The sequence below is a fragment of the Macaca nemestrina genome, chromosome 8 (assembly GCF_043159975.1).
Source record: "Macaca nemestrina isolate mMacNem1 chromosome 8, mMacNem.hap1, whole genome shotgun sequence".
NCBI classification, from domain to species: Eukaryota; Metazoa; Chordata; class Mammalia; order Primates; family Cercopithecidae; genus Macaca; species Macaca nemestrina.
Genome location: NC_092132.1, coordinates 17,850,577 through 17,878,062, shown reverse-complemented (window position 1 = coordinate 17,878,062; position 27,486 = coordinate 17,850,577). Strand labels below are relative to the sequence as shown.

Here is a 27,486-nt window from a genome sequence, read left to right as displayed (position 1 = left end):
TTTTCATCTTCCCCCCACTGGAGTGTGAACATGTACCATGTATGTCTTATTCTGTTGATTTCAACTCATTTGCCTGTGTGTCCACAACTCTTTGATCAATATCTGGCAATAGTAAATTCTAAATAATATGAAAGAATAAACTTGTGTCTTCCATTGCCCTTTTCATAGTAGATGTACAATAAGTTGTTAAGAAATAGTTGGATAGATAGGATGGTGGGTGGAAGAGTGGCTGGCTGGCTGGTTGTGTGGCCAGAGATAAATATGCAAAATCAACCAATTTAATATCTCCCCATTACTTGCAAATATAGGATAGTGAGCACGTTCTTTAAGTAATCTATAGCTGCATTGACAACCAGCCCAAGATGTCATAGCTTAGAAAAGTAGTTGATTCTGTCTTATAATTCCAGAATTTCATTGGGTGATTCTTCTCATCCACATGGTATTGGCTGGAATGCTGGCATGGATACAGTCATCCAAGGGCTACGCTGAACAGAAACATTCAAAATGGCTCATTCATGTGGCTGTTGTGGCAAAGGTCAGCTGTTCACCTGGGACTGTCAACCAGAGAAACTACACATGGCATCTCCATGTCACTTGGGTTTCTCCCCGCATGGCAGGTGGGTTCCGAGGCTTCCCAGAAGTGAGTGTTCTAAGAGATTCAGGCAGACACTGTAAGACTTGTTATGACCTAGCCTTGAAAGTCCCAGGATGTCATTTCTTCCACATTCTATTAAACAATCACTACTGTCAGCCTAGATTTAAGACTCCACCTCTTGAAGTGAGCAGTGTTGGTGAAGCCATCTTGGAAACTGTCTACCATACCTGTAAACAGACAGCCCACTGGGTTCTGCAGGGAAACCACATTTATAGATTTTGATTCTTCTGTTCTTTTTATTGAAACCACTTTGGGAATATGCATCTATGTGTTTTATTTTAAGCAGATCAGATCTTACTAATCACAACTGAGTAAAGTAACAGACTTGCATAACTCCAGCCTTCATAATTCAGTAGCTGCATATTCATTATCTGAAAACTCACTCTTCAGAATTCCTTGCCTCTTTTTGGTTCCAAAAATACAATCTTGTTTCACTTTCTTTAAAGTAGTCTGTGTATTCTAATCAGGGTTCTCTGTTTTTTCCATCGCTATGTTCCTGCCACCTGTTCCCTTTCCACAACCACATTTCCTTCTCTTTAGCACAAAGAGGCTGATGAAGAAAGAAAAAGTCCGTTTTAAAATTAAGAGCTAGAAAACAAGATCTGCACAGTCAAATGAAGATATAGTCAAGGCAAAATATTGAGTCGAACTATTAAATTAGTGATTGGGTTCTGTTCAGTTAGGATGCTAATGTCTTCCCTTTCAGCGTTTGTCACATAAGTATCATACATGGAGTGACAACAAACAAAAGTACAAAACATACTGCACTTCACCCCAGACATACAAATCAGAAGCTTAAGGGGCATAGCTGGACCCCTGCATGTATGTTAAAGACCACATAGGTGACTCTGTTGTTCTCTCGGCATGCATTACTTCTAGGTATCAAGATACCACATTGCAAAGGAAAACCTAGCTCTTTTACAATTTTGGTTTATCTTATTAGCACACTTGCTATTTTCCCATTGCAGCAGTGATTGGAACTATTGGTTATGTTTGCCAGTGTGTTTTATATCTCAGTTTCTGGATGAACATATTTGTACATTTATAAAGAAAAAGTACGAAGAGAGCTTTCAATATGTGAAGATTCGCTTTCCAGGCATCTTTTCAACATTGATCCTAATCTGCAAAAGACATTGACCTCACAAGAAACAATTGCAATCAGATTCTCACTGAGCTGAGTTTCCTCAAGTGTACCCCTGTAAGTGGGCCACAACTGCACCAGCAGATTTTGCACTTCTCTTGTTCCTGCTGAGGATGAAATGTGCTGAAGCCAATAACCTGGTCAATAATTCATTTTTCCAAGGAACAATTGGTAAGCCTCAGAATTGCTTTTTACCCAAATAGAGAGCAAATTTAAACAATAATAATATTTTCTGTATGTATAGAAACTTCTAATTTTTTAAATCATTCTTCTAACAATGAGGATAATGACCATAGCTGATATTTATCAAAAGCTTATCTTGTGCCAAGTTTTGTGCTATTTCCTTCAACAGAGATCATCTCATTTAATTTTTGCAACATTTTGAGACAGGTATTGTATTTTTAGCTCTCTGTTTCAGAGGAAGAAACTGAGGTTTACAAAGGTTAAGTAACTTTCCCAAGTCCACACAGCATTTAAATACACATCATAGCCATCATGCTAGACTGCCTCCCATTTCTTTATTGATCAGTAGACAGATAGATAGAAGCAGACATATAGACTCATTGGATAATTATGAAAACCCTGGGTGACAAAAAGTATCATATATTATGATTACTAAATCAGGTAAGAAAACTTAGGCTGCAGATTTAAAACAACCTGCTCAAGTAACACATTAGCAAGGCAAAATCAGTTTTTTGATCTGAGTTCTGTGATCCTCCCATAGCCCTGGGGCACCTCCAACAGAACCAAAAAGATTTATTTAATTTTTGCCTTGCAGTGTGCATGGGAGTGTGTCAGGGGAAAGGGACCAGATATGGCAGTGTACCGAGCCCTACGATGACATTTTCAGCCAAGAAGAAGAATGCTTCATCAAATCTCCCATCAGCCCAAGACTAGATTGTACCAAGATTTTGCAATATGAACATAATGTTCCCTACTGTCCAGGATCGAATCCTTTTCCATTGGGGAACACATTTGCAAACAATGACTCCTAACTGATGAGGAACAGGATCCAACTGTTACTCCACAAACTAGGACCTTTACACCACATTGGAGGCAATAGCCCTGAGGTTAAAGGGCTGTTCCGTGTCTAACCACTGAAGCTCTTGCTTGAAGGAAGGTTTCCCAAAATGAACCCCCAAAGAAACTGAAAATGGCATGAACGTACATCCTGTTACTCAACACTCCCCGAGTTTCATAACGTGAAGTCAGGAAGAAAAGGTGCCAACATTCCTGAATGTTATAATCATTAAGGAGCAAACTCTTAATGTTCCCACACTTGAACGTTAAAGAGATGGGATCATTCAGTCTCCTCTTTACTTATGGAATTGCTGCAAAACCATATGGGCTGAATTAGGCATCCAAGGCTAATGTTTCCTACCATTCCCTCTGGGAGGCCTTTGGGGCTCATCCCAGGCAATTGGCTTTAAAGACAAGGATATCCTATTTGGAAACATAGTCATGAGCCCTGATATTAATAAGCACTTTCTAACTTCAAAGCATCTTTATAACCATTGCCCTAATTAAATCTCATAACCTCCCAGAGAGAGAATGCAGGCTTCATCATTTCCACTTTACAGATGGAGAAACTGAGGCAGAGCCCTATGGAATATGAAACCATATCCCACCTGATTGAGCAACCACTAGAGATTTTAATCAGTTTCAGACTAAATTACAATGTTAAAGTTTTAATTTTTTCTTTTACCATTTGGTGAGATTAAAACAAGGCATTTAATTGTGTATTCTGATGGTTAAAACCCCCAGACCTGGTTGTGTGGCCCTTGGCATAGGGATCAAACTTCTCTAAACTTTAATTTCCTCACTGGGAAAAATGAAAATAATAACAGAGTCTACCATAATGTTTTTCAGGTTAAATAATGTATGTTAAGTTTCTGGCATGCAAATAAGCACTCAATAAATTGTAGCAGTTTAAGCCAGCTTATTTTCCTTCAGCTACCCATTCATTCCTTCATTCACTCATTTGCTTCTATTTATTACAGCCCATTGAGTGCTGAGGGCTGTGAGGTCCAAAAGGACACGGCAGTGAACAAAACAGAAAAAGGACTATTTCCTACATATGGAATATATCTTATTTATGATTATAAATTAATTCACACAAAATGTGGGTTATTCCACATTGTTAATTTTGATCTGATCTTACACTTACTTCAAAAGGTCTCTGATTGTTCGTTCACCTGAACCATCACAGTCCTTGTGCAGAGTGAGGCAGCACTGACTGAGTTCTACTAGCAAATGCTGGAGATGTGGTTCCTGTTGGCCTTTTAACTGATGTGATGGAATAAAGTCTTCTACAATCTGACTAGTTTATAAGTGGCAGAGTTTGAATTTATTTTTATCTCAGTGTATGCAGTTTTGGAAGTCCGTATTAGATTTCTGTTGCTTGCAGGCACTGTACTGGGCACTGTGGTGAGGAGGAGAGGCAGGAGGAAAGGCTTAGGCAATGCAGTAAGGCTAACTGAGGCCCTGCTGGAGCCACAGCATTTTGAAAAGAAATAGTATCAGTAAAAATGTCATTCCAGGGGAGGGCACAGGATGAGCAAACCCATGGAGGTTCTGTTCTCCAGAGCTTTTTGCCTGGGGACCTCAATGGTCTGAGAAACTCCAAATTGTCTTCTGCACTTTTCTAATTATATGTATTTATATAATGTCTGTATGCATATGCGTATATGTGTGTGTACAAAATATACATATGTACTTTTTCATCAAACAAATGCTTGTTGAATAGTAACTAAAAAAGGCATTTATTGAGCTTTTATTCTAGGTCAGAAATGCTGAAGAATGCCCTGACACATATTAGTACATTTAATCATCCTGAGATTCCTATGTATATAATTATTTTTCTCATTTTACAGAGAAGGAAACAGATGTTTGGAGATACGAAAAGTTTGCTTACGGTTTATAAGTGGCAGAGTTGGAAATTAAAGCCAGGTGTGGTCATTATATTCAAATGATCATCATACCAGAAAGGATGAAAAGGAAGGAGGGAAGAAAGGATATAGGAAAGGAGGAAAGGAGAGAGGGAGGGAACAATTTAAAAACCATTCAGGCTGGGCGTGGTGACTCATGCCTGTAATCCCAGCACTTGGGGAGGCCGAGGCGGGTGGATCACCTGAGGTCAGGAGTTCGAGGCCAGCCTGGCCAACAGGGTGAAACCCTGTCTCTACTAAAACTACAAAAATTAGCTGGGCATAGTGGTGGACACCTGTAATCCCAGCTACTTGGGAGGCTGAGGCAGGAGAATCACTTGAACCCAGGAGGAGGAGATCGCAGTGAGCCAAGATTGTACCACTGCACTCCAGCCTGGGTGACAGAGTGAGACTACATCTCAAAAAACAAAAACAAAACAAAACAAAAATTCGGCAATACTAAGGGATGGCAAAAATGAGCTATATAATTCATATCCACATTTGAAGACCCAAGAATTTAGTGTTTGGACCCACTGAGAGAGGATGGGGAGACACCTATCAAGAGAAGATATGTGATGAGAGAAGAAGGAGGTGGTGTAGGTAAAGATGGAAGTGTAGCCGTAACCCTGCAAGACTCATTGAGAAGAGCACCATAAGCTGCAGAGCAGTGGCAGCATAAATTATTTTGCACAGGAGAACAGACATACATCTGACACCTCTCAGCACCCAGTGGCCAAGCAGAGCCTTCGATCTGTCAGTCCAAGCCAAGGAGTCATCTCTGTCCAGCCAAATCTTTTCATCCTTCAAGATCTAAATGAAGTCTCTCTTCCCCAAAGAAGTCTTCTTTTAATTCATTGTTTGCAGAAAAGCAATCTCCAAGAAATGTTACATGAAAATACTAAGCCCCCAATGCCCTCTCCTTTGTTTGAAGCCCTTATAAATCAAAAAGTTATAAAATTGACAATAGTTAATATTTACTAACTGTACATGAGGTTCTAGGCATGTTTTCATTATTTAGGCATCATATTTTAAATAACTGCAATGATCTTTAGAATAAGCTGCTTTTTATTCCCATTTTACAGAGGCCATAATGGTTAAGTAATTTTCCAATGTCACTTCACACTCAAGTGGCAGAGCAAGGTGGCCACCCCAAAGCCCACGTTTCTTCTCCTCTAGAACAGTCTTCCTCGTGGCTGACTGCTTGAAGATTTAGCCAGGTGTTAAAGGATCAAGACTGGAAGGGACTGGTGAACCGTTTGCAGTGGTTCCAAAGAAGCCCAGAAATGGAAAAGAAAGAGGAGAGTGAGAAACTCCATGCGTGGAAGCTTGGTCTGCTTTGAAAAGAGCTCAGCTTAAAGGATGATATCATGGGGGCTGTCAACAGGAATCAGAGATGCACGTCCAAGGGCAGAATCTAATTTCAACTCCAGGACATTTCATGAAACAGAATGCAAAGCAACAATTATCTGCTAAATGGAAAATTAAAGGCATAAATAAAGTCAAAGCTCAAACCAGTGAGGCAAAAATCACACAGGCTCCAATTTCCTTTTGCTGCTTGTAGCTGCCAGTTTGAAAGGAAGGACACATGGGGATAGTAAAAATATGAGAGCAATGGACCACGTTTAATCAATAGTGATGCCTCTGATCCCACAAATGCTCCCCTTCCCAGTATTAGCCCTTATCCACCTACTGCCAAAACCCAGCAAGCTGGATGGAGCAAGACCTCTGAGAAAGAGGCCCCTGTTCTCTCCATAGGCACTTCACTTTCCTATAAATGAACTCCAGCACTGAGTAAGTTCTGGTAAAAAAAAGAGCTTTATTTCCCCAGACTCCTTGTTCCTCCACTTCTGCCAAAATACATTTCTTAAGTGTTCCAACCTGAAACACACACATGAACACACACACACACACACATGCTGCCAATTTCTTGGTATTTTGTCAATACTGACTTTGCCCCTTTTCTAAATCTTCATTTCCAATTAAGGCTTCCTGTTTGATGGATAATTGGTGACAGATGACACAGAATAAGCCCAGTGGAAGACTTTGTTTCCCATGGGCCCATATGTAAGACATTGGGTCAAGTGTCAAATGCTTTGGGCCATGGTTTACAACCAATGTTTGTGACTTCCAACCCTCCTCACCCTCTGTCTTCCCTGCTGTCCTTTATATTCTTCCCCACAAGTATGTTTCAAATCTTTTCCCTCCTCTTGATGCCCACTGCCTCTTTTACTTAGACCATTGCAAAGTTCACCACTTCAATTCTGCCCTCAAAACATCTGCAAGAATGTGTTTTCTAATCCATAAATCTGATATTTTTTTCTTTGTTCAGAAAACACAATGGGCTCCCATTGCCTACAAAATAAAGACCACTCTCTATGGCCATGCCTACCAGGACCTTCATCAATAACCCCCCTTAACCTCCTCTACCACTGATGCCATTCATTTATCTTTTCACTCATTCATTCAAAACCATGAAGCATCCACTATGTGCCAACCATCATTCTGGACACACAGCCAAACTAAACTTCTCTTTCCCAAACACTTCCTGCCCTCTTACAACACTGCTTTCTCTCACAACGTTCTCTTTGCCAGAAACGCTTCTATTCCTCTTCTATCAAACTCTCATTCATCCTTCCAGATTCAGCTTTCTTTGTGTGCCCTCTGTGAAGCTTTGCCTAAGACAGACACACACGTGCACACACATGTTCCAAGCAGGTTCTCTCTTTTGTATCCCCACCCACCATGGTTTTATGGAACGACCATGACTTGTATCACTTTGAGGAATCACTGCCTGCTTATCTGTTTCCTTTCTAAGGCAAAGATTGTGTCAGCCTCAAGGGCAGGAGAATGTATATACTTTTCTGTATACTTAACTCACTGATTGGCACATAAGAAGTGTTGGTGAATGTTTGCTGATTGACACCTGCCTCCACCACCTGGCAAAAAAGCCACTTTGCCATTCCAAGCTATTCTGAGGAGTGAGCAAGGTGAGTGGCTACCTACCCAATGACACCTTTCCCATCATGAAATTTTACTCTCACCACCAGCCTACACCCCAGTCTCTGCAATTGCGCCATTAGATATTTAGTTCTCAGTACACACTACCTTTTTTTTTTTATCTTTCCACTCTTATTTTCTGATCCAGGAAACACGGTCCTTAAGAAGACAGAATCTGAAGTCAGAGTGCTTCTATGAACCCACCAACTTTGCCATTCTACCTGGGCAACCTGGTATCATTTCCATTCTTCACTCATGAAATAGGGATCCTCATAATACTCAGTCTCACAAGGTGGTTGTGAGGATTAAGGAAAGCAGTACTTATGAAGTGCTTAAAATAGTAAGTGGCACACTGTAAGTGCCAACTATGCTAAAGTATTTGCTATTGTTGTTGTTGTTGTTGTTCTTATTTTCTACCTAGCCCTACCTTCACCTTCAAAACCAAGGTCTTCATAACCCTTAAACTCATCCTTCCCTTTCAGGCTTCCCTGCTGTTTCTCGCCTTGCATGTCTCTCTCTTTCATCTGTTCATTCTTCATGATGGATCTCGAGTCTCCTTCGTAAAGGCACCAAGACCACTCCTCACCCATTTGTCTCACCACTGGAGCCTGTGCATGCCCAGATCGCAGCATTCGCCACTTCTGGTTTACGGTCCATTTCTCCTATTAAGTCCAGAGTGCTGTGACTTCAGGGACAGTGTCTATGCACCTATCATAGCCTTTCTGAAGTCCTTCCCTGGGCTAGGCATTGCGGCAGTTTCTGAGGATACCACATAGCTCAAGCATAGTCCCTGCCCTCAAGAAGCAGACAAGAAACTAATCTGAAGGTCTATGGTGACAATAAATGTGGTATCGTTCTTGGCAACTACAAGGAAATCAGTGAAAGGGGGAGGACAGAGAGAAGAAAGCCCAGAAAAAGAAAAAGAAGGAGAGAGGAAAGAAAGAGAGAAGTGAATTGAGGCCATGGAGTTACTTCAGTTGTCAAATGTTCCACTGAAATATATTTACAACTATGAAAAGGAATTACTTTCACTATTCCAGACACATTTTTGCTGATTCCTTTAGCACAGTGTTTCCCAAAGAATGGCCACCATGCCCCAGGAGGCATTTGACCATAGTGTGCAGAAGGATATTTTAAATTGTAATAATTGCATGCTTTAATGTGTGTTAGTACTAAGTTTCTAGCCTTTCAAACCTGTCTTTTCATGGATATTATTGCTTTATTTTGAGTGAGTGTAAACAAATTGCAAGTAAGAAAAACTTTGGGGGTTCTGATTTCATGTCTTGCCTAGAAAAGAGCTTCTGAGGAGAAAAATTTCTAGGTCTACCACCAAGAAGGGTAGGGGACAGCTAAAAGTCAAGATTTCAGAAGCCAAGGGCACACCTTTGGCTCTCACCCTGCCTGACCAGCACCTTCAAAACTTCTATGCACACTCAACAGTTATAAAGGAGCTCCTCATCTACTTTTGGTCAGCAGACTGCAAAAGTCTCACATGCTCTCAATTCATACATAGAGAGATGAAAGCTGGGAAAATTAAATGAGTCATTAATATTTCACTAGTTGAGACTAAATCTATCTGTAGAAAAGGTAGCCTGACCAACTGCACTTTTTAAATAAACTTTGTTACTCCCACCACAGAACATGCTCCACAAAATCAGCTTATGTGGGTAATTCTTTTCCAGCCTTAATCGCAAACCCCCAAGGAATCTCATTTGGACTCAGCATTTGTGTATAAGCAACAGCAGAACAAATGGTGCAATAGCTCATTAATATCTTTCTTGGCAGGATATGCCGTTAAAACATATATATCAAGTTATAGTGTTGATAGGATCACACCTCATTTTAAACAGTACATGGGGCTCTGCTACCTGCAGGGTGTTAGCCCTGGGAAACAAGCCGCTTCCAAAAATAAAAATGTCTAACCTGCTCATTATCTTGCAAATAAATGACTTTGTGCATCTTCCTCTTTTTCTCATGCTTACTTTTCCCTTGTATTGTGCCAGACTTCCTGTACCCTGTTATTGTAGGATATTGTCCTGACATGCTACAACACAAGGCAGTATAGTGAATATTGACACAACCAGAGCACCATGGCAAAAACACACACACAAGAAGAGCAAACTGAAGACTTTCTCTATTGATTCAGGTAGCAGAACAGCCTGAGGTCAGGCAGTAACATATTTGATTAACCTTCAGTACACCAGAGATTCCTAACTATCCTCAGCTGAGCATTATTGCTGTAGCCAAAGCAGGAACTCCTCTGAACCGAAGAAGGTCCACTGATATCATGCTCGGGTAGTTGGTCAGGTAGATTGCTCAGCCGCTCCTAACTCAGGTGGACTGTCCACACCTGGACAACCTCACCCTGGTCACTGCGAAAGCCACTAGTTGAGTGAAGACAGGCAGTTGGTGTCATTCAAGACTACATGATCACCAGACCAAATTAAATTATGGGTTTGTAGCATCCCTAATCCCCCTTCTCAGTACAGAAATTGTCTTGCGTGTTAGACACATTTTTATTTGGAACTGGCAATGAAATTTTTTTTCCTGGCTCTCACCCTTCAACCAATTGGTTAACTCCTATTTCTTCTTCAGATTTCTGTTCAGAAAACACATCTTCAGGAAAATCACCCCTGACTCACCCAGGCTAAGTCACAAGCTTTTGTTATAAGCTCTCATCATACCATATGCCTCTCTTTCAAAACCAGCACCTGCAGAAATGTAAGTGTACATTGATTTATGTAAGTATTTGAATTATGACTGTTTCTGTATTTGTTCATGAGCTCCCTGAAGGCAAGTACTTTGCCCGCTTTTGCCTGTTTCATAACTATCATGCCTAACACACAATAACCTCTCAATTAATAGCCAAGTTTATTAGTAAAAAAAATGAATGAAAAAGTAAATGAATGAAAAAGTTGCTACCAACATAGGCATTATAATGAGATGATATCAGCGATCTGAGCTCTGAACAAATTTATTCTTCTCTTCCTGGGTACATACCTGAATTATATTTCCCAATCTCCTTAGAGTTAAAATATAGTGTGACTTTTGAGACATGGGACTTCCAGGTCTGGCCCTGGAATCTCCCAACATGTGCTTCTTCAAGCCCCTTTGCCCTTTTGGCTAGCTGAGATTAAAATCAGCATAGCAATCTTAGAAGCAGATGTTAAGGATGACTTAGTTCTGTCGCCCTAGGTCCCTCAATGAGCACATGGAGCAGAATCACCCAACAACATATTCAGCCATCTTCAGAACTGTTAAATTGAGCAAGAAAGAAATTTCTGATAAGTGTGAGCCTTTATGTATGTGGAATTTATTTGTTATATCAGTTAGGGTTACTTGAAGTAATACAACTCTTCCCAGTGATCCTCAACTAGAAAAGAATTTGGAGGGCATGTTAGAATCTCATGGGGAAAGGGGCTGTTGGAAAAGTCTTCCAAAGTATAATCACTGTCTTATGTACTTTATACATAGTTTGCAATAAAAGCAGAAATGTAAAGATATATTTGACTAGATGAAAGGATTTGTGGAGGTGTGGAACACACACATTCACCCACATGTGTGGACGTAGAAGGCAGATACAACAAAAATTACGGTTCATCGCTAATAGTGGCAGAGGATGGGTTTTGAGCCACTTCCCTTCAAACCAACCACAACGTCATAAGTGATTACCATCATTCTAGTTCCTGTGAAGAAGAGAGAGCTGTGAAAAATGCTTGATGCCCTCAAAAGAGATAGCACAAAATTTCATTTTAATAAGGCTTGCCTCCTATGTGATTCACTAGAAATGAAACCCTGGAAAAATTACTTCACCCCTCTTTTCCTTCATTTGTTAAAAAAAAAGTGTTTAAATTTGCAACTCATCAGTGTTTTAACGTTATATGATTCAATTTGTATAAAGGGTCTTGTGGAGAGGAGATAAAAATACATCAAAGATTATAGCCAAATGTTTCTTATGCTGGAACAGTTAGGTACAAAGGGTTATAGAAACGTAGCCTGCCGGGTTGAATAGTAAAGAGGAGGAACAGAGAAGATTTACAGTAGGAAATAATCCCTAATTCCAGAGCCAAATGTGGGATTCAAATAATAGAGGCTCTAGCAATTCCGAGGTGATCAGGTGGACTTTCCTGGACATTCTGGGTCTTGACCTGATTGCTGAAAAATGAATACAAATTCAGAGAAGAAGAAAGCTAGTATGAGACTATCAAATGATCATCAGACATTTCTTGAACACCAATTAAATTGCTAGGTATGCTAAAGTTTACAAAACTGGTATAGACACCAAGAGTGAGATATCAACAGAGACTCCCCAAGAGCTAAGAGGAAACCACCTTGGACTAGAAGTCAAGAGACAAAATTCTAGACTCTACTCTGTAATTAACTACCTATTTGAATTTGGAAAAATCACCATCAACTTTCCCAGCCTCATTCTCCGCATCTGGGAAATGAAGGCGTCGTCCAAATGATTACAAGCTTCTTTTCCTGCTCTTATTGCATGATTCCACTTCCACAGCCCTCCAGCATTTTTTAGAAGCTGCATCGCTCCATATAGCCTGCAGGGGGCACTAGACTTGGAATTAGAAAACCTGATTTCCCTTCCAGCTCCACCTCTGACCAATTGCGTGACCCTGGTCAAATTGCTTAACCTCTCCCTATCTCAGCTCCCCATCCATAAAACAGAGGGACGAATAAACTCTCCTCCTACCACTAAGAGGTGTAGCCAGAGTTAATACCCTCATCGTCCTTTGAGCTCAGCAGATGAAAGGCACTGAGAAAAGTACAAAGAATTTTTATGTGCTATTGACTTTATTTTATTTTATGTGGGGGAGGGAGTCGGCCCCAGCTGGAAAGCTGCTTTCTCTGAATCAAAGGGCAGGAACCCAGCAAGTTTCTCAGGATTGGGGCCTTAGACTGGGCTGTGTATACAGACAGTGCCAGCCAACCCCACAGTTCAGTTTCCTTTAACCTGGCGCTCCAGGCAATAACTGTGCAACTCTGCAATTTAACAATGTGTTCTTTGTCCCACAACTGTTCTCGTTTCTCAACTGCCCAGGTAATATGTTTGGGCCTGTAGGAAGAGTCAAATAGTTAATAAGGGAAGGGTTTGGCATGCCCTACGGAAGTTCTACCAGCAAGTCCCAACAAGAAGGCATTCTGTGTCTCCTGATTCCTGACCTACCCCCAAAATGTACAAATGTACAAGGAATGAGCCCACTTTCCCAGCAGACTGTAATACCAGTTTGGCCTATATCAATGCATTGGTGAGCTGTGTTTTGTTTATGGTTTTATGCCATCTATTTTCCCATGGATATTATGTTTTCTAAAGAGCCCTTAAGTTTACGTCAGCTTTTAAAGCTACCAGCAGCACCATTTCAGTTCATATTAAGCCCTTAATATGGTATGAATAGGAGAGCTATTAGACTAAAGAGCCATAATCGCCCCTGAGGAAAACATCCATCACCAACCTTTATGTGGTCCCTGAACTTCTAAAAGGTGTCATCTCTCTGGGGTGTATCTGGTGAGAGCTTTCTCTGGGAGATGCCAAGAAGCCAATGCATTAGATGAAGCTTAGAAGGGCATTTTCTAACCATTACAAATTGCCTAGTCTAGCATCTCAATTTCATCTACGTGATGAGCCTTAATTAAATTTGTTGGGGTTTGATCCTTTATCCCCAGATGTGGCGCTGACAGAGATTGCTGACATAAATAATGTGTGCTCCAAGTGCTTGCCAGGCTCCTGGCTCAGCCAGGACAGCTGTAGCTTTTTGAATGTCATTCCCAAGATATCCTGCAGGTGTTCAGCTTCCCCTCAGTTCTACTCTGGGAAGAGAGCCGTGGGCAAGATCAGCCCAGATGACACTACTGCATCTTGACAGAGCATTCCCACTGGACAGGTGCGCTACCTGCAGACACCTCCAACAGTGAAAGAACCCCCCGGCTGCAAGTATGGTCTCGCCAAACTGAAGGCATTTCTTGTATAAGTCTTGAATCTGATGTTCTTTAATAACACTTCCTTTAAAACTGTATACACACATGCACCTGAAAACGTTATCAGGCTTTTCCTTATTTGACAGCAATATTCCAGGAAATGGTCCAAGTAGCAAAATCTTCTCTCAGTGGCTTTCTGGTTCCTCATTTCTGACTTGTTTTCCTGCTGTCTACTGGAGCCAACACGAGAGGCATTCTCACTCTGGAAGTTGTTAGTTCATTACAGCCCAGGTTGATCTCATCTGGTTCTGGGTGGAGGTTTTCTTCTGAAGATTGGCTGGTAAAAGCCTCCACAAAGTCTTAGCTAGAACATTCAGAGCCCTGTGTCAACTTCCGCCTCAACCCTGGCTTGAACTTAGCTGACAGCCCTATCGATTTGCTCAAAGGAGCTTTTTTGCTGCAGGCAACAGAAAGGAGTGGAAAGAACACAGGCATTGGAACCTGCCAGACCTAGGCTCGCCTCAGGCTCTAGGACTTGCTCACCATGTGATCTCAGACACATGACTTCATCGCTGAGTCTCAGTTTCCTTATCTGTGAACCAAGGATACTCATACCTTCTTCATAGGACAAGAGAGGCACATACAAGTTCATATCTGTCTCTCCATTTCAAGTGATTCTTCCACATCAGAACCAGTTTGTCTTCCCTGGCCTGGTCTTCTTTCAAAGGATGCACAAGGCCATTTACAACTGGGAACAGAAGAAAAACTTTGGCAAAGCAGTTGCAGAAAAAAACAAAAAGGATGAGACACAACAGCAATTTTTATTCTTTTCCTGGTGGAAATCCAATCAAGAAGAAGAGTTCTCCTTTGATTCTATATGCTACCATTATGCCCAAAGCTGAGAAACTAGTGTTTGCCCAATACATTAGAGTTTGCATGAGGACCCCATATCTATGATGGTGTTTGATACCCAGGCTTGATTAGTAGGACTAAAAAATTGCCACCACTTCACAAGTGAGGACAGTAAACCTCAAAGGAGTCAAATAACAGCCTAAAGTTTATGTAGGTTTAAATGGTGGATCAAAGAAACAAGGCTAGTCTATGAATCCAAATCTGGGGTGCTTTCTCCTCTTGTATGGCCTCTCTTGCTCCCATTGGCCTGTGGGCATTCATTATACACTTCAGTTTGTTAAATGTTAGGAGGAAAGTCTAAAAAGTAAATTGCTAACACAAAGCAAACAAATGAAAATTCCAAATTGATAGCCTGTTTTCTAGCACAAAAACGACATTATGGCATATAACAAGCTGACACCACCTGCATTGCTAGTTCCCTCTATCACCCCTTCTTTCTGACCCTCTCTTTAGACATAAAGAAGGGCTGGTCATTTTTACATGATCCCATGATCCCTGGACTCTTTGATTTCTCAAGGCTTAGACTCGTGCTGCCTAGAATGTCCTTCACTCAGGCTGGTACATTCCAAGTCTCCCTTCAGCACACAGCCTACATGTGAAGAGCATGATCGCAGCCCCTCCAGCAAGCCCAGGTAAAAAGAACCACTGCCTTAGAACCCTGCAGATGCAACTTTTGTAAAAGCCCTTAATCCTAGGTTTGGGACCCTGGGAAGGTTGCTTTACTTGTCTGAGAATCAAGGGAAAATTATACTGTCCCTCCAGCAGTGATGGAAGATTAAACAAGAACATGTATAACAACAGCACAGCATTGCTACTTAGTACCACTCCAGAATTGCTACTCTACTTCCCCTCCTTCCTGCTTCCTCTGTTCTCCAGCAAATCCTGTATGCCCACCAATTATAGTGCTAATCACACTGTATTGCAATCATTTGGGTCCTTTTCACTAGACTGCTAGTAGGTTCCTCAGTGACATGAAAACAGACATTTTTATCTCTGTGCCCCAGAACTCAGCTAGACATTCATTAGGCATTCAATATACGGTGAATGAAAAAGCCATATAAGAGCAGGAAGTTATACAGAAAATGTTTCCCTTTCTTTGCCTAGGAAAAAAAGTATGTTATCTCTGATTTCTTGAAACCAGCTTTGTCTGAACTTTTTGAACTTCAGGTGGCTTTAAATGTTGGTTCTAATTAGACGGCTTAAACCAGCACGGATGTCTCCATCAGGAATTTCCCATCCACATTCCATAAGCATCTGTGTCTGTGCACAAAGTTGGAGGGTAAATATCTGAGTAGAGTTCCTCTCTCTTGGATCTGCCAGCCCAGCATGCATACAGCTCAACAGTTCTTAAGCTGGGCCAAGAATCCACACATTATAAAACTGACATGAAAATAGGCACTAGCCAGATGGAATGGAAATCAAGCAGCAGATCTAAGGGAAGCAGGGAATGGAACCAAAGAACACTTCTCTGCCTCTCACCCCTTTGTGTCCATCCTGTGAAAATCTAAGTTCATTTGAGATCACTAGAGGTTGGGTGACCACAAAACCATGAATTATGTACCCTCTCTTTACATCAGTTTCCTCATCAATGAAATGCAGGATAATATTTTCCATAAAATAGGGATATTATGTGGCAATATCCTCACCCCATCAAATATTTATTTGGATCAGGTTTCCCCTGTGCAGATCCAGCCTTGAGCGACATCTACCCTAATTGCAAAATAACTCTGAGAACATTTCATGAGTACCATTAGGCACCATTTCCTCCTGTGCAACCCCATGAATAGGACCATTGCATCATGTCACTGTTTCTTACCCCATTATGCTGGTGATGTTGTCCTCTGTCCTAAAATAAGATGTTGTGGGATAAAGATGCACCCTCTATTTGATGACTGAAAAATGTTGAGATTCTTTCTAGGACAGCAGCATTCCAGGGACAGGGGCCTTGAGGAATATAGGGATTTATTATAAACTCTAGAATGATAATTTCTGAAAAGGTATGTGGCATAAGTGTTTCTATGGTTTAGAAGAATATTTGGTGACATTCTGGAGGATGAATTAGAGGAGGGAGACAGTGGTTGCTGAGAGATTAATTAAAAAGTTTTTCTATAGATCAGAATGAGAGATGATAGGATCCTGACCTAGGCCACTAGCAACAAAAAGGAGAGTGAAATATGTACACTTTGAATGTAAAAGTTGCATGGTTTGTGGACCAAATTTACAATTGGGAATAGAGTAGAAAGGGAAAAGAAGCAAAATAGCCTATCTTAACACAATTAAATATGTTCCAAGCCTCCTTTCCCTAAGAAGCCAGGATAAACTCACCTATTTGTGACAAGTGTTTTGTCAAAATATTTGTTCAATAAGATTTCCTTCCTTCTTAAGATATTTTATCATTTAAATCACCCCAGAAGAACAGAATTAAATAGTAAAAGTGATTTGGTCATTAAACAAGAGGGTTGGACTGATCACACCAGCTCTTGAAAGTCATTTCTGCAGTTAATCACATAAGAACGCTGACTCCTTAGAATGGTTGAAATGGTAGCATTCCACTCAGAAAAGCCTAATCTAATCCTGGAGCACCAAGGTCACAATCCTGAGGCCAAGATTTTAAATTCCAGCTCACCCAGGATGAGTACTTTGTAGAGACTCCAGCCCTGACCTAGGTGGGCCATCTCCAAACAGAAGCTTGGGACAGTTCCATGGTCAGCTTTTATTTTGCATTTTAGTAAAATAGAAACAGTTGTCTTATGTGTGTAGCATTCAAGCATTCTAGAAAAAAGAAGAAAAAAACTGGGTTCAAAAGTGTTGGAGTTGGTGTATAGAAAAAAAAATAAAACATAAACCTCAGGATTCCTCATAAATTGCATAGGATTCTCCTAGGTAATAAGAAAGAAAAATGAAGGAGAGGGAGATTATCATTGGATATGTTTGGATACAGGGCTTTGGAAAGCTGGGCAGACTGACGTGTCAGTCAGGCTCTTAGCAGGCAATAGGAGCACACCCAAATTAGGGCACTTTGAAGGGAACCACTGCACTCTAGCCTGGGCAACAGAGTGAAAGGAAAGGAAGGGAAGGGGAGGGAGGGGAGGGGAGGGGAGAGGAGGAGGGAGGAAGGAAGGAAGGAGGAAGGAAGGAGGAAGGAAGGAGGAAGGAGGGAGGGAGGAAGGAAGGAAGGAAGGAAGGAAGGAAGGAAGGAAGGAAGGAAGGAAGGAAGGAAGGGAGGGAGGGAAGGAGGGAGGAAAGGGGGAAAGGGAGGGGAGGGAAGGGGAAGGGGAAGAGAAAGAAAAAGAAAAGGCACTACTTACCAAGTGTGGACAGGACCCCAGGAAACCTTAAGAATATTGCAGTACCCCAGTGTTCACTATAGATTTATACCTCAAGGCTAGAAGGGGAAAGTGGATAGAATATTTACTCAAACCTGGAGTCAAAGAGGGCCCGGTGGAGAAAGAGGCCGAGAGCTTTGGTCAAGTTTACCCTTCAGGGAGGGAGCATGTGAGTCATCTTCCCAACTCCACTTGCCCACTCCCTTCAGTGTTTTGTTAGTGCTCACCCTTGTCTGAACCCAAGCAGACATCAGAGACATGAGAACCTGTTGATTTAGTCCATACAGGTCAGTCTCCTGGGGAATAGAGCAAGGTAGAGGAGAGTAGAAATGGCATCAGAGAACTGAATGGAAGATACACAGCTCAAACGCTTTCCTGAGAGCCCCTACAATCTATAACATCCTAGTTAATGTGCATTGGGTTGTGTAAGAGCTGCACCTATTCAGCAGCAGTTCTCAGGCTGATGTGATGGTAGACACATGCACTGAGAATCTCAAAGAATGTGTTTGGGGTAATTAAACTGTAATAGCAGATTTCAGAATTTTGTTTATAATCCTAATAAATGGCAAGATCCTCTATGATTTAAGGGGAATTTTGCTTTAACATCTACTACTCTACAACACATCTGTGAATTGGGGCTGGCCAGGTAGTATTTTACTCATTTTCCAGATGAGGAAACATAGCAATCTCTTTGCTCATCTTAGTTCACAAAGCTCAGTGAAAACTTGTCCTTGGATTCCATGCCATGAATGCCAACGGCCTAGGTCTACTTCTTAGCTTGCCTTGGGAGAAACGAATTAAAAACAATGACTTCTCTGAGGAGCTACTTGTAGGAAACTCATCAGCTTTAGTTTCAGACACTTTAATAAAATGCTAATGTCTCATTCAGCAAGTCCATCTATCAGACAACATTTTTGTAACCCTCCCTTCTGCAAGATACTTTGCTGGCAACTGGGTGGAAAGAAGAGGTGAGGAGTGTTAGGATTTGGGGACGTGGTAACACCATATTAGATACAAATCTTGTCCTGCCCAATGGGAATTTACAGAAAAAAATAAAAAGAGGAAAAAGAAAGAAAAAAGAAAAAAGGAAAGAAAAGACACTGTGAACAGGACCTCAGGAAATCTTAAAAATATTGCAGTACCCTAGGGTTCATTATAGATTTATACCTCAAGGCTAGAAGGGACAAATGGAGAGAATATTCACTGGAACCTGGAATCAAGGGCCAGGTAGAGAAAGGAACTGAGAGCTTTGGCCAAGGTTACCCTGAAGGGAGGGAACAGTTGATTCTAATGGAGAACCAACCCACAGGCTCATCAACAGGACGATGGAAAATAAATGGTGATGTATCCATATAATGAGTAGTATACAACAATAAAAGGGAATAAATTACTCAGGCATGCTGCAACATGGGTGAATCTTAAAAATAAATTAAGCCAATGAAACCAGACACAGATATATACTGCATAATTCAATTTACATGAAATTCAAGACCAAGCAAACTAATCTCTGTTAATAGAAATTATATTATCTCTCGATGTGGAGACCGAGTTGGAAGCACCATTGAGGACACTTCCGGGATGGTGGAAATGCTTTATATTTTTGACTCAGTTGTGGTTGCATGGAGATATATATATATATATATACATACCTGCAAGAGAAAAATCATCAAGTGGCATCTATAAAATTGGTGCAATGTATGTTTATAAATTATATTCTAACATTTAAAAATAGAACAGGAAATGCTACAGTGAAACATGCATAGTGATTAAAATGCTGTCCTTCTGGCAGTTTTCTTCTCCACATGAGTAATGCCCTGAGAGCCTTATGCATGTGTTTTGGGAAACTGAACTACATGGTTGTAAAGAGCATGGGCTTTGCTGAGTGACAGATGTAGCTCAAATTCTAGTTCTATCACTTCTTAGATGTATGACCTTGAACAAGTCATATAACTTCTCTGAGCTGAGTTTCCTCCTTGGTAAAATCTACCTCCAACATAGTGTTGTTATGAGAATTAAGTAATAAAATGAATGAAAGAACTTAGCCAACTTCTGGGAACATTCTATGCTCTCAATAAATACAGGCTACTGGTTATTATCATTGTTATAAATGCTGCTTTTCTGCCCTCTGCTCCACTTTACCTGCAGTGAAGACAATTCAGAGAGAGAAAAGGAGGGTGGGCAGAGGGAATGGATAGTGTCTGTGAATTCTCTTTTCTTTTGTTTTTCCAGCAGTTTCTTATAGGGCACGTTTGAGGCTGACTGCAGTGGAAGATGTAACTGACTGGACATCACAGGGACAAGGTGCATCCTGTCCCTATGATACACCATGCCTGGCCTGCGGGCCGTCTTAATGTGCAGGGCAATGGCCAGCGCTGCTGTCCCCCTGCATGCAGACTTGCCGCAGTGGCACTGTGGGGCTCTGCTGGGCTCATTAGTGGCTCCCTCACCCACAACCTTCGCAACTCTGACTGGAATTCTTCGCAGAGCCAGTGCACCTAAAGGCAAAAGGTGAGGCCCCCATGGTGTCTGCCAGCCGGTTGCTTCCATAATAGAGTATTGATCTCCACCAGAAGAGTTGCAAGCTCTGCACACCCAGCATTGGCCATTAAAGGCAGGCTTGTGCAGATGGCAAATCCATCAGCTACCAGTTTGACATTAACAAGCAATTACAATGCAGTCCCTGAGTTAGCTCCACTAGGGATATCAGAGTGATTGCTTCAAGTGGAGAAAGATAGGGGAAAATTTTTGATCAGTCCAGAGTGCTTCTCTAGAATTCAGGCCACCGAGGGTTAGACTGTATGGTGTGGCAGAATGAGCACTAGACTCTGAGTTAGGAAATAAGGGAGGCTATTACTAGTGATCTGTATCCATCACTTTCCTTCTCCGAACCTTTCTGTCTTGTTTCTAAAGCAGTGGTTCGCAAGCCTGGCTGCACATTAGAATCACCTGGGAAGATTTTCACGTTCCCAGTACTAAAACTATGCTTCAAGCCAATTATATCACAAACTCTGAGGGCAAAATCAAATATCCACACTTTTTAAGGCCCTTCAGGAGCTTTCAATTTGCAGGCGTAGTTGAAAACCTTGAAACTATCTGGAGAGAGGTAGCTGAAATTAGTGATCCTTAAGGCAGTAATGTATGACTTTCAAGAACATGAATCCTTCAGGTGCAAATCATCTGAGGATCTTGTTACAGTGCAGGTTCTGACTCAGTAGTTCTGACTTGGTAGGTGTGAGATTCTGCAGTTTTGTAAAAGCAACCAGTGGATAGAGCTGCTGCTGGTCCTGGGACAACATTTTGAGTAACAAGAGAAAAAAGGTACCTTTTCTCTCAAAAATTTGAAAAGTCCAGTGCAGCACTGTCTAATAGAACTTTCCACGCTGACTGAGTACAGTAGTTCATACCTGTAATCCCAGAACTCTGAGAGGACAGATCACTTGAGGCTAGGAGTTTGAGCCCAGCCTGGCCAACATGACGAAATCTTGTCTCTACTAAAAATACAAAAATTAGCTGGGCACGGCGGCACACACCTGTAGTCCTATCTACTCAGGAAGCTGAGGGATGAGAATTGCTTGAGCCGGTGAGGCAGAGGTTGTAGTGAAAAGGGATCGTACCACTGCACTACAGCCTCCGTGACAGAGCAAGACCCTGTTTCAAAAAAAGAAGGACTTTCTGCACTGATGGACATTTACTATATCTGTGTTTTCCAACATGGTAACCAGCAGCAACATGTGACTACTGAGCAATTGAAATGTGGTGCTCATGCAACTGAGGAACTGAATTTTAAATTTTTATTTAATTTTAATTAACTTAAATTTAAATAGCCACATGTGGCAACTTGATATCACAAGTCCAGAGGTTTTAAAACATGAAGCATATGACATGGCTAAGAAGGGGTGTTCATACTATATACCCACGAGCAGGATTACACATGCTCTTCTCCAGAAATAGGCCCCAGTCCATGGCAAGAAGGTCTCTTCCTAGCTCAAATTAAGCCCAAAGTCAGTATGAACAGAGTGTGTTGACTCTGCGTGGACCATGGGAGGAAAGTGACTAGAGTTACAACTGAAGAAATAATCACTGTATTGAGCCTCCTAGAACAGGCTGAGGAGCATGAGTTTTAAGACAAGGGCAATGGCAAAGATACAGCCATGACATCATGACACTACAGAGAGGGAACACTTAATATTACCCAGAGCTGGCAGGGAAGACAACCAGAAGAACAACATTTGAGCTGATTCTTAAAAAAAAAAAAAAAAAAAAGATATACACAAGAAAGCCAAATTAGGAGAGAATGCCAGAAGAAGGGAGTAGCATGTGCAAAAAAAAAAAAAAAAAGAGAGAGAGAGAAAGCAAAAATTAGCAAAGGGAAAGTACTAAGTGTGCGTCAGAGAGTAGGGAAAGTGAGGGTCTTAAGAGGCCTTGAGAAGTCCCACCTCAACTAAAGACAACAAAAGACAAAACCCATGGTGGCATACCTTTTCTTATTTTAATAGATAACAAACATTATTATTAAGAATATTTTAAGAGGTAGCTTCCAAACAGGGTCACTGCATAGAGTTATAACAGAGTGCACACTGCCCAATTCCAAGGCAGCTGTTTGCATCAATACAATGTAAATGGCATCCCATGGAGCTGTGCAGTATGCCAGCCCTACCCCCGTTTCATTCCTTTTTAAAATTTTTCATTCAAGTTCTTTCTCTTCTGGTCAAGAAAACCCTATGATAATAGAATCTTCAAACTGAAAGCATCTATAAAATGAACCCCAGATTCCTGGGGCTTTAGCCTTTTGTTAACCAAATGAGATGAGGAATTATGGGTGTCTGATGTGCCAGGTACTATTCCAATACTTAAAATATATCATCCCACATTTCTCACAGTAGAACCATGAAGTGGAGACATTACTTCATTTTCCTATGAGAAAACGGGACTGAGATGGTTAAGGTGGGATAGCATAAATAGAGACCGTTACAACAAACATACTCAGTCTTAACTAATTTCTAGATTCGTGCTTTGTCCGCTACTTTATTATTCCTTGAAGATGTTAGGGGAAATTCATTAGTCCATTTCAATAACACACAACTCCTCTGGAAATAACTTACATGCCTATGATTAGAACACATAGGTTCAGACATCACAAAGCTTTGATGTGGCTGAAATTCTATCAATTTACTGGGGCAATGCTAGTTATCTCTTGGTGATTTGTGCCTCTGTTTGGCAGTACTCTCTGCCTTAGATCCCTTGGAAAGAGAGAAACTAATTACTTAAAATTTTGCTTATTTGCCATCCTAACAAAATAGGACTACCTAGGGGACGAATAATTAAGTGGATCATTAATGGTGTATTTACCACATCCTGACTGGAATCATAATTATATGCTTACTGAGATGTATACCACCCTCAGTTGTCCCACAGTAAGCTCACCCAGCTTCTCTATGTTAATTTTCAACACCATCTAAGTCTTCTTGGGTAATCTAATCCACTACAATAGCTTTACATATCACACACATGATAGTTATGGCCAAACCTCTATCTCTTTCCTTAATATTTAATCATAGCACCTAACACATATATCCAGCTGCCTGTAAGACTCCCACTCCTAAATGTCCTGCAGCTCCTTCTACCTTAACATTTCCAAAACTACGTTAATTCTCTTCTAACCTTGTTTTTTCCTTTTGTGTATTATTCTCAGTGAATCGGACCACCACCCAAATAACCCGAGAGTCTTCTTTGATTTTTTTTCTCTTTCTCAACATTCCCAACCCCTTTCTACCCCACCTAGTCACTTCCAGCTTTTCTATGGTGAGAACCAGCTTCATGTAACAGAAGCTCTAAAAATGTCAATGATCTAAATAACTTGGGTATATAAATATCTCTCTCATAATAGAAGATCAGAGGTGGGAAGTCTGAGCATGATATAATGGTCATCAGGGGTCCAAGCTTCTTCATTCTGCCTCACCATCTCACTTGCAGCTTCTGCCTAATGTTGACTTACAGTTCAAGATGGCTTCTGGGAGTGCTACCATCACATCCGTGTTGCAGGCTAGAAGGAAAAAGGCAATGGCCTGAGGAAGGGAGAGTTCCTGTTAACTCAGCTTCCTTTAAGCAGCCTTCCCAAAAGTTTCACATTGTATTTTTGCTAATTCTCATTGGTCACAACTTAGTGCCATAGAAGACTAGTAAATACAGTCTTTTAGCTGGATGGCCTGCTATCCTATATAAAATGAGTTTAGGTTACTGAGACAGAAAGGGAGAGCAGATCTTGGGAGGCACCTAGCTGTTTCTGCCATCCCAAGTGTTGTGATTTCTACCTGCTTTAGATTTAACCTATTTGCCAGTTTCTCTGCATCCCACCGTCATGGTTCTAGTTGAAGTCCAACCTCAGAGAAATAGCTACTTAAGTGATACTGGGATGCTTTGTACAGAGCAAAGAAACCAGTCTTTATGCCACTTGGAATAGATTTTTCCAATTGTTCTGCCCCCACTGAAAAAAACTCTTAGTTCAGAAGAAACAATGACCAATGACGTAAGAAGGACTAATGTTTCCACCTGCCTCTCAATTTAATAGCAAGAGATTCCACATGTCAGACAGGAAAGAAGCCTAGGAAGGAAAATGAGCATTATGATTAATAATTGATGTTAATACTGACAACAAAGACAAACAATGGTGATAAATGAAATGGCAGAACCAAGGAAATTGTTCTACTGTGATATCTTTCTTTCAAGCAGGTCAACTGTATAATTATAAAACTCAATTTCATCAGGAATTTCATCAACATCAGAGCCCCTGGGCCACCAGTCTTCAATGTTTGCTACCAGTGTGTTACTGTCTGCTTGTCATTATCTAGAGACAAAAATGGAACATTACAATGGGCTTTATGACCCTTTTGTACCTCAGCATTTCCATCCTGCCCCCTTCACCTAGCTGTACCTCATTATCTATTCCAGTGCCTGGCTTGTAATATCCCTAGAAATTATTATTGCACTAAACTAAATTAAACACAAAGACTTATTTAGTGGATTCACAATTTTTAGTTGTACCACATAGTCAAACAAGTAGACATTCAGGTCACAAAATCTACCCTGTCTCCCCATGAGACCACAATGCCATTGTCTGAACAGATTAAATAAAGCAGAGCATCACCTCAAACGATCTCCATGGTTCAAATCTAGGTGGCTATACTTACCAGCTGTGACGCTTAGGCCAACCTATTAACCTTCTATTTCACTTTTCTGCTAAATGAGAAAATATGGACCTTACTTCATTTTGTGAGAAATACATAATCTAAATAACTGGCCAAACCATATTTTGTGCTTCTTAAAAAAAAGGTGCCATATGTATATATATATACACACATATGTATACACACACACACACCACCCAATATAATGCAATCTTTTCAGATGACATTAGAAATATTTTAGTCAGGTCTAAGGAACAGAAGTTAATGATAAATATGATAAACAATAAATAATAGCTACTCTTTAGGGAGAAAATTACACACATCTTACTTGACTTAAACCTCACAACAGAATTGAGTGGCAAGTTATTACCCTGAGAAAGGCGACTCAAGGTTGGCAGAATAACAAGTGGGAGAATCTAGATGTAAACTCATATCTCATATGCAAATGAGCATGAGAATTTAAGCAAGACTGAAGGAGAACATTTAAGTTCCCTTTCCAACTCATATCCCAATTCTGGAATCTAATTTCTGTAACAAGTAACTATATTCCTTGCCACAGAAGTAAAGATGGCCCCATGCAGAAGCTGGCAGCATGGCATGATGGAAACAGAATAGAATCAGGAATTGTTTTCTACCTGTGTGTCTGTGACTTTGGTGTTCTGACTCAGACACATATTTGAGAGGTGGAGGGGGGAGAAGAGGGTTGCCACATTATGTAACAGAAAGGAGCCCACTGCCTAAACACTTACCTTGTGCCAGACATTGCACTAGGACTTTATTACCTGCAACCCATCCTGCAAAACTGTGAAGATTTGATATAATCATTCTCATTTTATGCTTGAGAAACAAGGGGTAAGGACATTAAAAATTTACTCAATGTTTAACATTTGCCTGTCTTATTCTAAAGCCCCTTCTCTTTTCACAATACCTGTAAGAAATGGAGATCAAATATTGAGTGGCAGAGGCAAAAATATGGCCTACCAGAACCATTATGATAGCTTTACAATATGCCCACCAATTATTTGATACTCCTCCTGCCAAATGGTGAAGGCTAATTACCCTCCCACAGAATGTGACTCACTTCTAATGAATAAAATATGGTAAAAGTAAAAGTGTGCAATTTGAGAGACTAGGTAATAAAGAACAGTGGCTTCTTCCCTGCTCTCTCTTTCTTAGATCATTCTCTCTGGGGGAGTCCAGCTGACATGTTGTGAGGACACTCAAGCAGCTTTATGGAAAGGCCCACATGGTGAGCAACTGAGGCCTCCTACCAACAGCCAACAAGAAACTGGGGCCTTTGCCAACAGCCAGGTAAGTGAGCCATTTTGGAAAGTGGATCCTCCAGTCCCTGTGAGGCTTCCAGATGACAACATCCCCTGCTCTCATCTTGACCACAACCTCATGAAATACCCTTATCCAGAATACCCAGTTAAGCCACTCCATAATGGCTGTTGTACAAAACTGTGAGCTAATGTGTTGTTTTTAAGCTATTAAGTTTTGAGGTGATCTATTACACAATGATAAACAACTAATACACCCATCCAGTGCTGAAGAAAGGTGTTGTCAGGAAGGTGGAATTTGCACTATTAAATCTTCATAGAGTGCTATTTCCCCTCACCACACCACACTTGCCACTAACTATAAAGAATTAGGTCAGGGAGCTTCTTTGGTTGCACCCCTTTTGCCTTTGGTTGTCAATGGTAGAACCATTTCCCCACAATCTGCAGGAATTAAGAATCAAAGAGAAGGACACACCATTCCATAGCACAGAACACAAGTGGATGACTCCCATGAAGAGTCTAACAGCATGGTATGTAATATCCCTAGATATTAATATCCATCCAGGAATCATGGTGCCTACACTGGAATTTCAGATTGGCCACTGACACAGTGGACACATTATTCAACATTTCCAAATCTTGGTGTTCTTATCTACAAAGTGAAGATAATAATTGCCAATGCACGGGTGACTATGAGTTAAAGAGATTACTTTTGAAGAGTTCCTAACACATTCGTTCAACAAACATTTAATGATGCTTCAGGCACTGTGTTCATTACTAGTGAGAATATGACACACAGAGGCATACAGTCAAAGAGCTTTCAATGAAAAGTAACATAATCGAGTGATAATTTTTAAAGTGTGGTAAAATGTGTGGCACATAGTAGATATTCAATAAATACTTGTTTTTTCCCTCCTTTTTACCTTCTCCTAGAGTTCTACTTGATGGTAGCTGTAGTTTTTCTTCAAGACATCCTATTTGTCCTGGTACAGAACCTCTTTTGACCACTAAAGGCACAGTCACAGTCCCTCACCATTCCCTTGCATATTCCACAAAAATGTGAGCATTAATCATTCTCCATGATACAGATAATTCATTGTTTAATTTTTTAAAATTTTACTTATTTACTTATTTAT

General features: G+C 40.8%; 1 long non-coding RNA gene across 2 annotated transcripts; it reads left to right on the top strand.

The window, feature by feature from the left end:
• Positions 1-429: 429 nt before the first annotated feature.
• Positions 430-27,486, top strand: LOC105492790 (uncharacterized). Of its 2 annotated transcripts, none has more exons than XR_011606753.1 (4): positions 430-617; positions 10,316-10,441; positions 20,116-20,394; positions 26,247-27,486. It is a non-coding gene; the product is annotated as an uncharacterized lncRNA (long non-coding RNA). The 2 variants fall into 2 exon arrangements; XR_011606752.1 differs by lacking the exon at positions 430-617 and adding an exon at positions 7,904-8,060.